This window comes from Mastigoproctus giganteus, chromosome 3 (assembly GCF_048544385.1).
Source record: "Mastigoproctus giganteus isolate SK-2022 chromosome 3, ASM4854438v1, whole genome shotgun sequence".
Lineage (NCBI taxonomy): Eukaryota > Metazoa > Arthropoda > Arachnida > Uropygi > Thelyphonidae > Mastigoproctus > Mastigoproctus giganteus.
In genome coordinates this window covers 117,785,319-117,803,551 of record NC_143577.1, presented here as the reverse complement: position 1 = coordinate 117,803,551, position 18,233 = coordinate 117,785,319, and the positions used below count along the sequence as shown (strand labels likewise).

Genomic DNA, 18,233 nt, shown 5'->3' with positions numbered 1-18,233 from the left:
GATCTCAGGCGAGGGAATCATGATTTCTTCTCCTGGAAACTCTGGTTTTTACGTCCGGCAAAGAGAAAATCGACATCAGAACACGCAATTTACAGGCAATATACACGAAGAAATGTGGCCTTAGTTGCTAATGTTCTCGAAACAAAACCCTACAACAATAACAACAAAAAAACAACATCCTTTGCTCACGTCGCTTCTGTTGCTCGGCCTTGATGTTATCACTCTCCAGGTGGTCTCATATCTTCTTTGTTATATAACTAGTCAGCAACTTGTACATTTCTGGGAGACAGGTGATCGGTCTGTACTTCGCCCGGTTTGTGGTGTCATTGTCTTTGGCCTTCAGATAACTGATTCCTAGACCCTGGGATTGTGTCAGGGTGCCTTATCATCTCAAAAAACTCAAACTATTATATTAGGACTACTCATTATTTCTAATACATATATATATAATCCTATATGTATTTTGTCTGTAAGTAAATTGTGTGAGGTGTTCTCTGATCGATTTACCTTTTTTTCTGGACGAAAAAACCCCAGTTTCGGGGGGGACGTTGCTTTCTATGCCTGAGACTGACTAACTCAGCCACTGAGTGAAAACAGCCCATTAAAGTTCCTCGCGTCATCGACGGGATTCGAACCCGGGCCTTTTCCACCCGGTGTGGGGAGGACAGTGGCGATACCACTGTGCTACCCACCGCTGGAGCATGAAAATCAATAGGGCATAGAAGATCCGACAGGTAGGTTGAACCAGTGAAGAAATGGTACAGCCTGTTTTGCTGGACGAAAACCCCCAGTTTCTGGAGGAATTATCTTTCCGATCTATTATCCTACTGTACTACATCTGGGTGATCACCTTTCACCCCACGGTGATATACTTGTTTGTTCCTTGGGCCCTGTAGCATCGCCTACATGTGTAATCTATCACGCCAAGGTCCTTCGCGATGTGATGTGTTTCCTGTAGTTCCTGATTTGCTTACCTGGTCTTGGATGGCGATCACGAATCCTTTTGTCTCGGGGAAAAGCCTCCCGCTCATGAGCCATGCGTTGGAAATCATATTATTTATGTAGTCTTCATGAGTTTATTGCAGTGTCTGGATGGAGTGCCTTCTTTGCCCACCTTTTTGTCATTGTTTCTTCTGCCAGTGTGAGTGCGTTTGGTTGTTGCCTTTGGTTCATCAGCAACATGGGCAATACTGCGCTGTATATAATATGTGTTAAATTGGTGTGTTCTCTGGTCATTTTTTAGTTTTCTCGACGAAAAACCCGTGTTTCTGGAAGGGAAAAAACCATGCTACCCTTGTCTGAGACCGACTAACTGAGTCATGTTTTGAAAAAAACCAGTAAAAATTCCTTGAGTCATTGAAGGGATCGAACCCAGGACTTTTCCATGCGGTGTAGAGGATAGTCGTTAACCAACTCTGCTTTCCACAATGGTCACACACTCAAAGATTGATGGACAGAAAAGACAGACAGACAGAGAGAGAGAGAGAGAGAGAGAGAGAGAGAGAGAGAGAGAGAGAGAGAGAGAGAAGACTTGGTTTCCATAACAAAAACTATGATCCAGCTGTCGCACATCCGTCATGCCATTCGTCAGACAACAGAAAGTTGGACACCCAGAATCAAATGTTGGAAACATGTAGACCAATATAAGACAATCGGATCGAATTAATTGATTTAACTTTCTGATGTTTACGATTACAGATTATACTTAGCTTGTGTCAACTGTCCTACTGAAATGTGATTACTATAATATTTCTTCCTTTCTTTCCGTCAGTCTCTCATACTTTCAAGATATGATGAGATTGACAGAAAGAAATCCGCCAATCTCTTCATGTCTTGAAATTATGATGGACTTCTTTGAAATCCATCAAAGAAGTCCATCATACGATTGCAAAACTAGATACACAGCCGATTTTTGTGGCTGTTGTACTGAAGTAATTTTGAAGAACGTCGAAGTGTGTTTCAAATGCCATTAATTTTGTTTTGTATTGGCGATAGTGGTGTAAAAAAAGCGAATCATATATATGCACTGCCATTTAATACTGTGAGAATTTCTCATTCGTTCCTTTTACATCTGGTCTTGGCGCATTATAGCCTTAGTAGCTAATGCGCCAATAAAAATCAAAACAAACAAACAAACCTTTTACAGCCTCCCCATCAAAGCCTTCTAATTTCGTTCAGATTTCCTCTAAGATGAATAGCCACCAAGCTCAGCAGCTTTTAAACAAATAACAGTATTTGAAATCGGCTTCATATGATCGCTCTCTGCTATTTTAGAGCCCGAATCGATGCAAATAGTTCAAACAGCTGAAGTGGAAACCTTAGAAAACTGATTTGTCGACAAACTGTCAGAAAGAGACTATGGCTGAAAGTTGAAGTTCGCGAAAAATATGCTTGGGTAGACGGAGGAGTGGCATTTTAAACAACACACTAGGACTGGATGAAACTGTTCCTAAAATGCGAAGATTTGTCAACATACACGGCAGCCATTACTGCTGTCCACACGATCTCGAACGAAAGAGTTGAAAAGAGCATAAGTCGCCCGGAAAAAACTACCGATATGATTCATTCATCGTGTCTTGCTCGGTATGATGAACGATGAAAGGTATCTTGGAATGCTGCAAACATTTGCTTTCTCTGAAGATGGAAAGTGATGGAGTTCCCATCACTTTCCATTGTTTTTCACCTCATTTCTCGATTCCTCTGCTCAATTCGTTGGATATCACCTTTCCCAACGTATAGACGTGGACCAACGGAATGGCCAACTAGGCTTTCAGATTCCGCTATAATGCACTTTTTTCCTTCTGCTTCTTGCGGGAGTGGGCGAAGGAAAACAAAACCGACGGCTCTTGATTGAGTTCTGACATTTACCATGAATTTTTGGTCTGTTTTCCTGAGACTTTCTTTTACGTGGGCAACTGATTACCCCAGGCTTTTGAAAATAGTGTTATGTATATTGAATTAAAATACCGCATACCAAATGACATTAAATTATCTATCAAGTGTCGATCGAATGAAGACTATATTATATACACCGCTCGACAAAATTAACAGAACAAATTTTTTTCATGAATATTTTATTGTGAACAGTGTCGACGAAGGCGAATATTTTATATAATAGGTATCCTGGCATCCATGTTCCTCGTATCCAATATAAATCGTTTTATTACCTTACAGAGCCGCACATTGAGCAAATCAAATTATTCTTGCCTATAAAGACACTTCACTTCATTGCCGTTTTTTTTCGATTTGCTCAGTGGGGCAGCCACGTCTCCTCTACTCAGGATGACAAGCAATCGTCGTTTAGATGATTCTTTGAGATGGCGGGTCGTTGGACAACTTGAAGCCGGACAGTCGCAGGCGGAGGTGGCACAACTTCAATATGCCACTCAATATCGTCTCGGCACTATGGAAGCAGTTTCAGGAGAGAGGAACCATTTCAAGACGAGTTAATCGAGATAGCCGGGGGCCTATGTCAAGCAGAACAGACCGCTATCTGGCTCTAACAGCAAGACGGAACCGTACGATGTCATGTCATCAACTGACCCTTGATGTTGTTGCGGTCAGAAATGAAAATGTTAACCTGACTGTAAGAATTCGGCTCAATTCAAGTGCACTCTACGCGAAGCCAGCGCTTTGTATCCCATTAATCCATATCACGCCCTTCAGGATTTTGCTGACGCAGTCTTCATACATTGGAGCCTTCACTGCAATTAATGCGCCTTGGTACGTTTCATATTCAGCTCAAGACTCTTCACCTTCACTACAATAACATCTATTTTCTATGATTTACTTATCTTCTTCGACATCTTTGTACTGGATTCAGCCCAAGGCTTATCATCTTCTGTGCCTTGATGTCCTTTCCTCCAGTCAACTATTGATTAAATTAAATCTCAAAAATATTTACAATTTTAGGTCTTGTGCTGCGTTTTATAATATTTTTCGTTTATTATGTTTTTTCCCACTCTACAAGTGTTCGACCAAAAACTAAATTTTTTAATTTTTTGATGAAAATTCCTGTGCTCCTGAAATTGCTCGGCTGGCTGTTAACTGACTGTGACTTTGTTACTTATGATTGCAGGACATACTGGATGTCACTAATCTGTTTATAAGATTTGTGCCTGCTTCTGGACTAAAATTCGTTTGTAAAGTTATATATGTCGGTTAAATGGTGCTGGCCTAGGCTTTGGTTTTTTTTTTTTTTTTTAGGTTGGGGATTGTTATCCTTGATTATTTTCTTTGTTCTTGTATACATGACCTTTAATTTTTGATATTTATGTTAATTTTTAAGAATTTAATGAGATTACTTGCTTTGTTTACTTTGAAAACCTCAAAGTATTGTTTAATTGTCTCAATATGTTGCGGTTACTCTTTTGTACAGTGTTTAATTTTTGTATAGTTGTTAAGATACTCTCCCCCTCTTTTCTCCTTTTTTTTAACAATTTTTGGCAAGAGTCTTTGGCTCGAACTTTGTTCGGCTCTTAGCGTCCCTCTCTTCTGCTGCTGCTGGTTGGTGGTAGCCCCTGGTCTGCCTTCCCGTGGTGGTGGATGTGTTTCTGACTTGCTGATTCCGGGTAGTCAAATGGCCATTTCTACAGAGTCCTGTATCTTAACAAGTTATGTTATGATGTTAGGGTCCCTGTATATTGTATGATTACATCTACCCATATTTATTTTGTCTGTAAATTGCGTGTGTTCTCTGGTCAATTTGCCTGTTTGTTGAACGAAAAAACCCCAGTTTCAGGTGAAAAAAAAACCTTACTATCTACGCCTGAGACCGACTAACTCAGCCCCGAGTGAAAAAAGCCCACTATAGTTCCTCACGTCATCGACGGGAGGAACTTTAGTGGGCTGTATCTTAACAGTGAAAAGAGGCGGATATGAACTAACGTTCCAGTTGCCGCCCTACACAAATACATACGTACATCCCATTTACCCCAAACCACTGCAGAGCGTCGAAACTGGTACCACGAACATGGGATTTGGAGCCCTGACAAACGGGGTACAGTTCTTTTCGCTGATAAGTCTCGTTTTAGCCTACATCATCTGGAGATAACAAGGAATGCGATACCATCCCTCCAACATCAGAGAAAGGGACACTTACGGTTGAGGCGGTGTTCTCTTGTGGGACGGAATAGTGATCAACGGCCGCTCACCTCTTCATGTTTTTGATAGGAGTACCGTAACTGCGTAGAGGCACCGAGAACAGATCCTCGAACCCTATGTGCGACTTTTTAGGGGTACGTTAAGTTCAGCTTTTCTTTTCATGCACGAACCACCACTGCACACACACACGTGGAGGTGAAGTGATGAAGGAAAATCTTGAAACTGAAGATATCCAACGACTGCCGTGACCAGCCCGATCGAAGACTTAAATCCCATAGCCGACGTTGTATTTCACGCCGACAACCAACTGCTCGGTCACTTGGTGAGCTAAGGTCTGTGCTGGTGGAAGAATGGAATTTCTTGTCACAGAATCTTATGGACACCCTTATATTGAGCATGGTTCGCCGCTGTCTGCTTGTTTAGCCGTTGGAGGGATCATACGCCGCACTGATGTCATGTGGCTATAGTTCCGTGTACCTTGTATCGACTTCTGTAATGTAACGTTTTTGATAATTCTTATACAACCCCTATAATATTCGCTATACATGTCGAAAGTTTCTCACTGCCTTCTCATTTCATAGTTATTCTATGGTACACCACCATACCAAATTTTGTCCCGTTTCATCGAAAACTGTACGAGTTACACCACGTTTTCTGTTAATTTTTTGTAGCAGTGTACTGTTCAAATATCACAACTTCAAAAAAGTATAAAGTAATTTTTCATCATCCACTTTTAACTAAATACAGTGCAAGCTGATTGGAACTTAATGCTGGTTAAAATGAATTAGTATTAATTACCTGTAATTTACTCCTTGTTAAATGAGCATTCTCATTTAACAAGTATTCTAATATATTTTTATGTGGTAAATTTAACTTTCTACAGAGTAATTCCATTATGCTGTAAAATAAATAAATCGTGAGAAATATTTCTGTATTTTTTTGTGAAAATAGATTTCATAGATTTTAATTTAAGAGGGCGTTCATGCTGCTTGCCTTTTCGTCGTGATCGAATGTGCGACTTTGAGTTTTCGCTTCGTGTTTTTAAAATTTTTACCTTCATTTGAAAAATATTATTATTTGTGATGAAAAAAGTTCTCTAATTCAATAAAGGGGATTTGTGTGCAACTTGAACTGGAATAAATTAAGAAAATAGCGTAACAGACTTTGAATCGCGAAAGCAATCTGTAAATCGAGGAAAGTACCAGCGGTGGATGTGTCAAGCCAACTACTTTTCTAACGTGAGTAAGCTAACTGTTCCTTGTGAACGTATTGCTTTAATTATAGCCAAAGATGTCTTCCCAATTAGATTTTACCACTTAGATTTAGAATAAAATCTGTAACCGTAATTTAACCTGATTTTCAAGAATTTCGTTGAGAAAATTTAAGAATTAGTTTAAGAATCACTGAAAGCTAATATTTTTCTCATGTTGGGAGTGTACCACGCCGTGTGTTAATCAAAATATCCCTTCGGTTACCCTGCCTGCTCATTAATGGTTGAGTCCGACTTTCCATTCAAGAGGTCTGAGCAGATTTAAGCACGCAAACGGATATTTGAATATCTAGATTTCCTTGTCATAAGTATTGCACTGTTGTGAATTATTCAGATATTGCAGTTCGAGCAGGCTATTTGTTGAAATATACTTTTAAGAATTAAGGCGAATAATAATTTTAAAGATGTGAATCAATTGAATTGAATCAATTTTCAATTGATTTTAAGGAAGAAAATCATACTTCTTACGACCATTTAACCTTTGAATGTGTAGTGCATAGGTTAGCAGTCTTTTTTAGGGGTGATAGACAGTTCATACTAATACGTGGTCTAAGGTGTTGGAATTGTTGTTATGGGATATTGAGCGCCAATTATGAAACATTTTAAACTTGAGGAAGCGACGTGCAAAAAAATAAATAAATATTATAAATCATTTCACTTTATATTATAAATTATTCATAGTTAATAGACTAGTTAGTGTTCTTCAACACCATGGGGAAAGTACAACATTGGGACAGGGATTTTCATTGGCTATTTTCACGCATTGACCAAGATAACAGGGGGTATGTTTTTTTTCTCGGAAAAGGTGGGTGTTTCATCCCTCACCACGCAACCTATTTGCAGAATGCACTCAATGTGACACCACATCTGACCGCTTCCTTTCCTCGCTCCCATTCTAAAGAAATCCAGCATGCTTTTGCAAAAATGGATCTACGCAGGTTAAACAGAGATATTTGAAATTAATTGTGGGGACTTCATATTAAATTAGGACACAGATAAATTCTCCTATCTAGTCTTTGTGCCTGCTTTCCTAGTCTTGTGGAAAGTAGGCACAAATTGTCTTGTGGGTAATGTTAAATGAAATTGTCTGGTGCGTCACTCATAGTAGTCAAGTGATCCGCCATTGGCAGAACAACCACACGTTGCCTATCCCTGTAAATAATTCTGCGGTGGTTCTTAACATACGGAATTAAAAATAAACTATGCTCTGAACACTTAATTAATGATCTTCATGATGAGACTGGCTTACATGACCTAATTTCGATTTACCGAAAGAAATTAATTTTAAATGTTTCTCAGATACTTATACTGATGTATTCCAAGGAGTTGCACAATTAGAATATAATTATGAGGATTTATGGAGAAAGTAGGAGATAGTAATTTATATAATGGTTCTAATTAGAAATAATAAACTATGCTGTTTTATTATAAAACAGCATAGTTTATTAAAATATATAACAGGACTGTGCTGTCCGGATGCTTTTTCGCGTTAATGCAACATGTGAATGAATAATAAAAGAGAATAATATACAATAGCGCACATTGATATTCCAATATGAAGTTTTTAAAATGCATTTATTTTTTTTTTTTTTTTTTTTTTGATTTGGTAGTTATTGGCGCATCGGCTTCTGTGGCCATATTGCACCTCCCAAGGTTTTTGCAGTACTTTGATCCAAGCCCGAGGCGGGAATCGAACCCGCGACCTTTGGGTTGCCGGGCAGGTACTTTACCCACTCGGCTAGCCCGGTCGGCTAATGCATTTATGAAATGCAGAAAGATTAGTATATAAAATTGAATACTTTTTACAAAACTATAATTTAAAAATCTGAAGTCATTGAATCGCCAACTCCCGTGAACAAGGCAGGAATTTTTGTGGGCACCTTTTTACAACACGTGGGTCCGGTTTTTCTTCCTAGAAATTGAGATGTTTTTCATCCAGCAAAATAGGCAAACTGATCATGGAAGGCGTACAATATACAGACACAATACAGTGATGCCTTAATTTCTTTGGCACAAAGCCACATGATTAACACGGAATAACTAGGTGGCTTTAATTATACCATTATTTAAAGGATGGTTTTTATGCGTTGTGTTACTGCTGTAAATAATAATGTTTAGGGTTTCGCCCTCAATCGTAATGCCAAAATAGCTCAAGCAACCAGAGCAGAGCGAATATTATTAAGACATTTCAACTGTCTTCACGATAGCATGACAATTTCCTGTCATATGCAGATGATCTAAAGATATTCATTCCCTTCGGCGATGATCGTAATCCACAATTAATTGCAAAGGACGCTTGTAGACAACTCGAAGACTTAGCCTCGTATTTAAAGGACATTGCTCTTGCTCTGAACCTGAACAAGATTGCCGAAGTGTCCTTCGCTGGGAAACGGCTTAAGGCTGACATATTGTTGGCTTATATGGGCATCATGTTCAGAGAGTGCAACAACACAAAGACCTAGGTATGATATGGGATGATAAACTCACCTTTGTCCCTCACCTCGCAGAGGCAAGAAAGAAAGAAAATCTTTGGGGGACCGTGCCATGTTAAACAGAAACTAACAGGGACAGTGTGTTTAGTATCAAACGGCATCAGGGAAGTTCTAACTTCGTAATACACTATGTTGTGAGATGTGTTTCCCCCATTGCCCTATATGCCTCCCCCTGTATGGCTGCCGCGCCTGCTGATTATCTCAGAGGTTCCGGACTGTGGAATACTGGATTCTGAGGTGGCTAAACCGTTACCTGGGAAAGCCGTTTACCACCTCTAGAAGTATCCTTCAGAAAAACCCGGATTGGGTACCCTGGAAACTGATATTAATCAAACGAACTTCTCCACCCTCTCAAAGCTCATCACCAAAAAAAAAAAAAATTATAAAAAAAATAAAATATAGAAATCCCAAGTATTACTGAGATAGCCTTTCACTATCCATCTTCCAGCAGACCCCGTCGCCATAGTCAAACTACAATGCAGCCACCCAGGAGCAGGATAAATTCTTTAGACCGGATGTTCCCATACAGTACTATAGGAATATTCCTCACCCTGGACATAGACTGTAACCGATTCTGCAAAAAAAGGCAAAATCGGTTAGAGAACATCGATCGTATATACACCCTCCTGCCAAACAACTACCAGGTTAACACTGAGCACAAAAAAGGTTCTTCCTAAATAAACATGTGGATGTTTGACTGTTTATGTATTCCTAATATTCATTTATGTAACATTGTTAATTTCTAAGCCTGTTTCACTTAGATAATTTCATAAATGTAAACGCTCCTTGTGAATTAGAAAGTCATTGGTCTTATTGACGTTCGTCCTTCACATGGCAATGCCACCCTACAGCACATCTTCTCAAACTGTTCCTTAAAAGAAACCCTGACCATAACCTTCTCCCGTCCGATCACTGCCATAATATCACGGCAGGCACCTAAGGAGGAACGTTCGCCAGTACAAGGTACAAACACTGCCAGGAGAGTGTACAATCCTAAATACATCAACATTGAAAAAAGTTACCCCATATCTTTGCATGTCCAGTAGTGGTGTGAGCATGTGCTGCGTTTTAAGAGGTCACAGCGTGCCTTAAGTATATCCTTGGAATGAATCGCTCAACATTTCTTCAGTTATCAGTAATATCGAAATTTCCGAAGAACAGCTAATAAAAATAATAAACTCACTGTATGTCCATTTTTCTGGACATGAAAACACCACTACCTTACAAGTCCACCATAGGAACTGACCAAACACCTCTTTTTAATCTCAAAATTGCTTCCTATTTCATCAGCAGAGAGTCACCTACCTCGACAACAAAATACTCAAACAGGCACAGGTGCCTGCAAGCTGGTTGACTTAGAGTCATGGCAGTTCAAAAAAAGCCTCATGCGAAAACACCTGTGGACTTCAGGCGAGTATCAATCGCCTCTCCCTTCCTGAAATGCTCCGAGAAGTGCATCCATAATGACGTTCGACTCGCAATTTTTGCGTATAGGCCCAATCATACACATTATACCATGCCGAATAGATCTACTGTCACCTGTCTACATACAGTCCTTATCGCAGAAAATACTTCACACCTGGAATGACAATGAGGACCTCCACACTATTTTTCTGGACATGAAATCTGCATTCGATTCAGTCCAAATCACACCCCTCCTTGCCTTACTTAATAGTGTCTACGGGATATCCGGATATACCTTAGAGCTCCTCAAAAGTCCTTTATTTAGGAGAATGCTTCATTTCCCATGTAATAACAGTACTGTCTGTAAAAGCACAGAGGTAGAAATACCACGAGGTAGTTCTCTCCCATCTCTACTATTCGCTGCAATGTTCATTCCACTTAAGGATCAAGTTCCAGCGTTCTTGTCGTATGCTGCTGATATTGTGTGTTACTTGCCATGAAAACGCCAGGTTGTTGATCCCCAAGAAAGAAACTGTAAACAACGACCTTAATACTTTCTGTGAATATGCCAAATTTTTTGGTATGTCAGTTAATTCCCAGAAGTTAATCCCGAGAAGTCAAGCTGTCTAATCTTTTCTCTAATTCTGATGACGTCCGCCGATACCTTACTTCCGGAATTAGCAGGAAAGGTTCTGGCTCCCGCTGACAGTGTCAAATGCCTAGGAGTAATCCTGGATGCCAACCTCACCTATAAACAACAAATCCAAGCTCAGTATTCCAAAGCCTTGCGAGCCTTCTGGGGGATCAAAATAGATTATGCAGCAGAACTCGCAATAAACAAAAACAATTCTGTATCAGGTGCATAATGTCCACCGCTAGCATATTTAAAGTGTTTTACATTTAAGAGTCATCGGCAAGCGTTAAAAACGTTTTAATTTTCAGTACAAAAAAGTGAAATTAATGAAATTCATGGATGTATAACGTTTTATGATGATTTTTTTAACGTTTTTTGATGTTTTTATTTTACAGTATAGTTTAGGGCTAGAGCCTCAGGTCATGTAGGGAGTTGACTAGCGTACAAGTTAGTGCAATAATTGCATCATTTCTGTACATAGCCAACTACTTAAGTAGTTATATATTGACATCATTAAGTACCATTCCAACTTCGCAACTGGGTTGTCATCATTGCAACACCAGGCTACCTGTCCACCCACTGATGAGGAGCCAATAAGCTCCAAAACGGTGCCATATAGGTGATGGCATCCGCTGAGAATAAGTAACAATAGTCTTCTCCTATGGTGAAGCGTTACTTATTCGATGTATTGCAATATTATGGCAACTCGTTGTGAAAGTATTCACAATATGAGATATACTTAATGATGCCAATATATAACTACTTAGGTAGTTGGCTATGTACAGAAATGATGCAATTGCACTAACTTGTACGCTGTTTTTATTTTATTAATAATGATTACTATATAATATCGGTTTAAGAACACCATAGACTTAAAGGTCTATGGTGTAAACTCTTAAAGGAAAACTACGATAGTAGTAGTGTCGTGGGCATCATTTCAATGTATCTCATATTGTGCTCATCCTTCACAACGAATTACCAAGTATTGTAGTACCCCGAATAAATAACGCTTCACTAATAGAGAAGACAATTGTTACTTATTCTCAATGGGAACTACCACCCAGACGGCATCGTTTCAAGGCTTGTCGCCCTTTCATCGGTGGGTGGATGGGCAGGCAGGCATCCTGGTATTGTAAACATGACTACCCAGTTATGAAGATAATCCCACAATATGAGAGATGCCAACCAGAAATGCCAACAAGCCTTGAAATGGTCACGTCTGGGTGGTGGTGCCCACCGAGAATAAGTAACAATAGTCTTCTCTATTGGTGAAGCGTTACTTATTCGAGGCAGTGCAATACATGGTAACTCGTTGTGAAGGATGAGCACAATATGAGATACAGTTGAAATGATGGCCTTTACACTACTATCGTAATTTTCCTTTAAGAGTTAGCTATGGCGTTTTTACACCGATATTATATAGATAAATACAAATGTATAACTCTTAAAAATATTATGCCCAGCTGCATTTAGTCTTACTTAATAATAATTACATATCGGTTACTGAAAGTACTGGTATATGATGACTAAAGTAGGATATATAATTTTTACATTCAATAGATTTTAGTTCACGCTTGAACACACACCATCCATAGTTGTTGCATTACGTATATGGCGCCTCCGTAGCCAGGTGGGCAGGAGCGGCAGTGGTAGCACACGCTTCTTGATTAGACCGGGGTTCGAGCCCATGACCACCAAATACGGAGGATGCGGAAAGGTCAGGGAATGACCACCGCATAACCCCGGAGCAATATGGCCTTAGTTGCTAATGCTCCTAAAAACCAAATAACAACAACATTACGTATAGTATTTATCGAAAGATCTGATGACATGTCCAAGTTGAAGAATCTTTTCATAAATGTGCAGGACTCTTTTCCAGCCTCGCAGTTTAATTGTAAAGTAAGAATTACCTTCAATCTGAAGACACCACGTGATTTGAAACCAGATGCGTTTTCCAATTAACGCATTTCCCAGTTTCCAAACGTGTTTTTGTATCTTAAAACCTTAATATTTCTGTTTCTAAATTCCCTAACTTTTCATCGATATACGTCCACATCGTCCCGTTTATTACGTGAGAAAATTTCCTTGATCACATGTTCATATTTTCCACTATCCTGGAAAAACTACTGCAATTTTCAGAGGTTTGAAAGATTTCCCTCTAGCATGATTGCAACGATACAAATAATTCGCTTCTGGCTGAAGATGAATGCTGTTCTACAAGCGAGTAGAGCCTGCAGGAACACGACAGACACACCGGTAAACAGATACGGCCCCAGAGTTTTTGGTACCCCTAAGCAAAAATGTATTTGGCGCCCTTGAGATAGTTTTTTAAATATTATTACAATAATAATAATTTTGAATTTCGGGGATCCGAGACGTTGACGCCTCCATGCCCTGCTTACCACGTTCCGCCGACCCTGCCGGTTCCTGACTTTCGTTTGTAGTAGGAGTTTTCATTTCCACTAATGAAAAAAGGTCAGGTTATATTACGCTACTAAATTCGAGACAGATTCAAGCGAAAAACAAAACGTGCATAATAAACATTAGAAATTAGCAGCCAATCGGCACGAAGCAGTGGGCGGAGCCACATCTGACTACCATTTCCTGTCGCAAAGATTCAAGGGTAACAGTCTCTTATAAAAGTTTAAACTACCACGTATGACACATATGTGACAAGATCGTCACGTATATTGTGGTGCTGATAACTTTTTTGCAGTAAACGTTTTAATTTATGATTTCTGTTTGCTCCAAAAGACTGCCTTTCGAAATTAGCTTTGTCTGCGTTACTGTGTGTTATCAAAAAAATAAAAATAAAAAATAAAAACTGATAACAATAATATACCACATAATGATAATTTAATATTGACTGAATATGTTAATTCACAAGAAAAAAAACAAAAAAAATTGTGTAATACACCCTTGAAGGTCCATTTTATTGTGTTCAGAAAACTTCATAGCTAACTTTTTGAATGCTTACATGCAAACTTCGTCAACCGATCGATCCACTAATTTTTCCCGCAACAACAGTCATTAATATTTTATTTTTTTAATTATTATTAATTATTTTTATTATTGTACCTTATTATACATTTTTATTAATCTATGTAAATATTAAAGGAGTTTCATTAGATTTATTTTTATAATGATGCTGATTTGTAAGCTTTGTTTTTATTTTGTTTGTATATCTGTATACAAAAATGTTGTTAATACAATAATTAAATTATATATCAATGCACGTACTTCTAATTTATTATTTTATCGGAATAATGAGCAGGAGTCAGGGTAAAATAACATAAAAAAAATTGTATGTCAATCTAATATGCAGTTTCTAAAATGCATTTATTTTTTTCTTTTATGATGATATGTGGAAGATGAATATCCAGCGAATTGAGCATCGTTTAATAATCAAATTTTTGACCAAAGGTGGTACAAATGCTAAAGAAATCCATGAAAGAATGACAAGGGCTTTTGGACAAATATCGCCTAGTTATGTTAGTATTGCAAGATTGTCGGCGAAATCCAGAAGAGTAACGGGAGTCAGTTGAGGACGATCCAAAATCTAGCCGTACATCTGAAACAATTACCATCGTTAAAAAAAAAATAAATAAATAAAAAACAGAAGAATTAGAGTGTCCGAACTTTAAAAAGTACAGTACTTAAAATTTCCCATGGAAACATTTTAAAAATAATACGTGAGCATTTGAGAATATCCAAAGTTTGTGCAAGATGGGTTCTCAGAAACCTTTCCTTTCCTCACAAACGTTATGGGCTGGAGACATCGAATTTGAAATAAATTAATTCTTTTTAATCCGTTTGATCACTGGTGATGAAACTTCATTACATTTGCATAATCATTTTAATCGAAATTAGAAAGCATGCAGTAGAAATACAAGGGATCTCCAATCCCGTAAAAGTTTCGGGCCCAGCCATCAGCTGGAAAAGTGTTGGCCTCAATTTTCTAGAACACAAAGGGATTGTTGTTAATTGAATACCTGCCACATAAAACCACAGTAACGGGAATATTATGACAGCCTTATACCAATGTTAAAAGCTCTTACAATTCTAGTTGGGGGGAGACGAAAGTTCTCATTGGGTTTTACTTCTCCATGAAAATTTACCTATGCACAAATCGTGGGTTGTACAGGATACCATTCTTCAATGTGGATTTGAATAATTAATCTCCCTCTTTCCCCCGTACAGTGCGTATCTGGCCCTAAGTGATTATTATGTTATTTACAAACCCGCAAGTCTTATTTTCTTGAAATTCATTTTACAGATTGTAATATGACGATACACTCAAAACATTCGGATCTCGCCTGCCCTCCCATACATACGTGGGGAGAACACAGATTGCGGTGTTCCCTTATAGAATGGCCAAAATGTGATTATCTTTGTTTGGTGTGTACGCTATTGAAATGGAACAAAAAATTGATATTTTTTTTCATTTTGTTTGTTTTTATTCCATCTAAAGGACAATGTTGCGTTTATTTATTTCATGATCACCGTTTGTCAGAACGAACAGTGTTCGTTTTCACCATCGCTTTATAGTTGCATTTCGTAATTGGATCCAAATTTCAACTTAGGTTCCTTAAACTACAGCAAGTTATAACGTTAAGCCTAGTTGAATGGATCACAAGATCGTAGAACTGCTGTCACTACACTGAGTTCTGGCACTTATCCTGCAGTAATGGTCGCCTTTAGGCTATCAATATATTCCGGCCTTTATTCATTAAGACACTCATTAATTAAATAACACCCTCCCACAAAAAAATGACTCGCATTGATTAGCGAAGTAGCTCGGAAAATTGGGAAACTAGTGAAATTGCGCACCCAACAGAACAGAAATCTAACGATGCTAAGCCAGGATTTTCATTATTGCCCACGGTTTTGTATCAGGTAATAGGTGCTCTTGAAATATTGCTTGACGTTTTTGAATTTATCCTGGCGATCACTAGTATCCACGGCTTGCCCTAGTCAGTGGGACTGCTCCAACACTCACTTGAATTTTTTTTTGTTTTGTTTTGCTTATCCAATTAAGCTCATGGGGACAAAAAATCGTTTTTAATAATTGCATCGTTGCAATTGAATCAGTGGCGTGGTCTTTAAAATAACGCAAAAAGAAAACTCTCCATTATTCACAAACCTGCAGAGTTCAACCACGTTCGAACAGATTATCTTATTTAAATTTCAAGTGTTCATTAGCCCATCATGGTTATTTTTCCTAAAGAAGCCCCTGAATGCTCATTTACCGTTTGTTTCAACTTTCCGCGCACGTGAAATGTGTCTTTTCATACTTTTGCAATTAAATCTTAGTCTGGCGTTCGGTTTAGGTTACTTTTAAATTCTCAGTTTATGGAAAAATAAAGTAACTAATATTTACAGTTTCTATTTCAACTTATTCGGATGGCACGCTAAGCTGACATGGAGATTCCTTTCACAGACATCCATACTTTACATCCATTATTGCAAATTCTGTAGGTCATGTGACCAATACGATGTCTTCAATTATAATTTATATATAGAGTATATATAATTAACTCTTTTCACCTTAGAAGAGATCGTTTCTCTGCCTATCAGCACTATCTCTGAATATCGTTAAAGAGAAATCATGAAGTTTTAAGCACTTATTCATTTGTCATTTTGATAATGCTGCTGTTGTTGATTAAAATTTTATTTGCATGCGCATCACGAAGCAAGTTCGGTTTCTTTTGAGCTGCAGAGACAAAACCGGCCTTTCTAAAGAACAGCCAGAATTAATATACTATACACTTTGACCGCTTTGTGAAACTTTGTTTATTCATAAAAAAAGTTTATCTATCCCGGTAAAATTTAAATCACTGCCTTATGTATGCTTTTTTTAAGATAATACTAAACTTACAATTATTGTACAACTCACATTTTTATTACCAAATTAATTTCAGAATAACCAATCTTCACTGCGCAAACTTCAGTGAAGATTGGTTATAAAGGTAAAAATTAAGGCTCCAGTTTAACTTTCAGTGGTCAGTTTATTTAATCAGAAAGTAAAAAAACACATATGAAAGACATCATATAACCGTAACTGTTTTATTCGCTGGTTCTACTGTTATTGTTGTTTTATAATATACTGATTTACAATGTCAGTTAATCATTTGTGCAATCGCATCAATTACACTGTTTGGTTTTTAAAGATTATCTCATTAAATTTTGTCATCCACGGTAGTATGGTTGTTTCGCCACTTGTCACTCGGTTGAAGGAGTTTGGGTTCGAATGTGTGTGTTCATGTGCATGTTTTGTGTGCCGAAAAACTTGGATAACTCGTGGGGTTCCCTCTACCTGAGATCCGCTAACTATATCCTTTATTGAAGAATACTTTAGAAATTCTTCAATCATGGAACGCACACTTGTTGAGACAGTACCTAATGGCGCAATATAGTCTAAGTTGATGATGCACCTAAACCCAATAAATTTAAATTCTGAATAATATCATAAAGTGCAACTTCTGTTGCTTCCCTTATGAATTTCAAGTCGTTAAAGATGACCAACTAAATATCTCAATTCACAAGACGATCTCACTGAAGCGCTTCGGCAATTGTCAAATATTTCTATACTGGCCCAGATAAGATTTCGCTTACACTCTGGAATAAAAACTTCCCACAACTGAAATATATAATATTGCATATGTTTATCTTTCTGTCGAGACATGAACCTACCCTACTCACTTCAAATCAGCGAATGTTTTTTCCAATCCCTTAAATCAGCAACATATTCTTTAGAAAATTACCGTCCCATCTGTCTTCTGAAATCGCTGGCAAAAAATTAGGAACATAAGTATTTTCAGCCGGCTAATGGACTGTTTTCAGCACTTCATCTACAAGTACCTTATGTCCAGGACAGTATGCTTTTGTATCATATTTTCTCCGGAGCAAGTTATCTTCTAGATCTCTTGTGCAATCTAAACTTTCATGCACTGGCGGCTGCAATGAACAGAATATTTTCCACAACGCAAGATTGATCTTCAGATTTCCAAGAACTGTTTCTTTAAAAGAATAACGGCATTTATCTTTCTCTGGACAAGAAATTGTTTCACGGGGCTATCTAGGACCGGTCATCTGATTGATAGATTGCTTATGTGGGATATTATTGACTTATTTGTGATCAAGGATTATGGGAAAGCCATATTCTTTTCCTCTTGCACTGATCTGATAAAACTGTAACATCATTGTACATAATGTATTACTTTTAAACTTCATTTGTTTACAACTTAATGTAACAACTTATGTTTATGCTTGTACTATTATACAGCTCTCTTGCACACTTTAACTGGGCACATGCCTGTAATGTATATTA

General features: G+C 38.0%; 1 protein-coding gene across 2 annotated transcripts in view; it reads left to right on the top strand.

The window, feature by feature from the left end:
• Nucleotides 1–18,233, top strand: part of LOC150088245 (suppressor of lurcher protein 1-like) — a 1,375,230-nt gene that overhangs the window by 981,702 nt on the left and 375,295 nt on the right. The gene's annotated exons all lie outside the window — the stretch shown is intronic.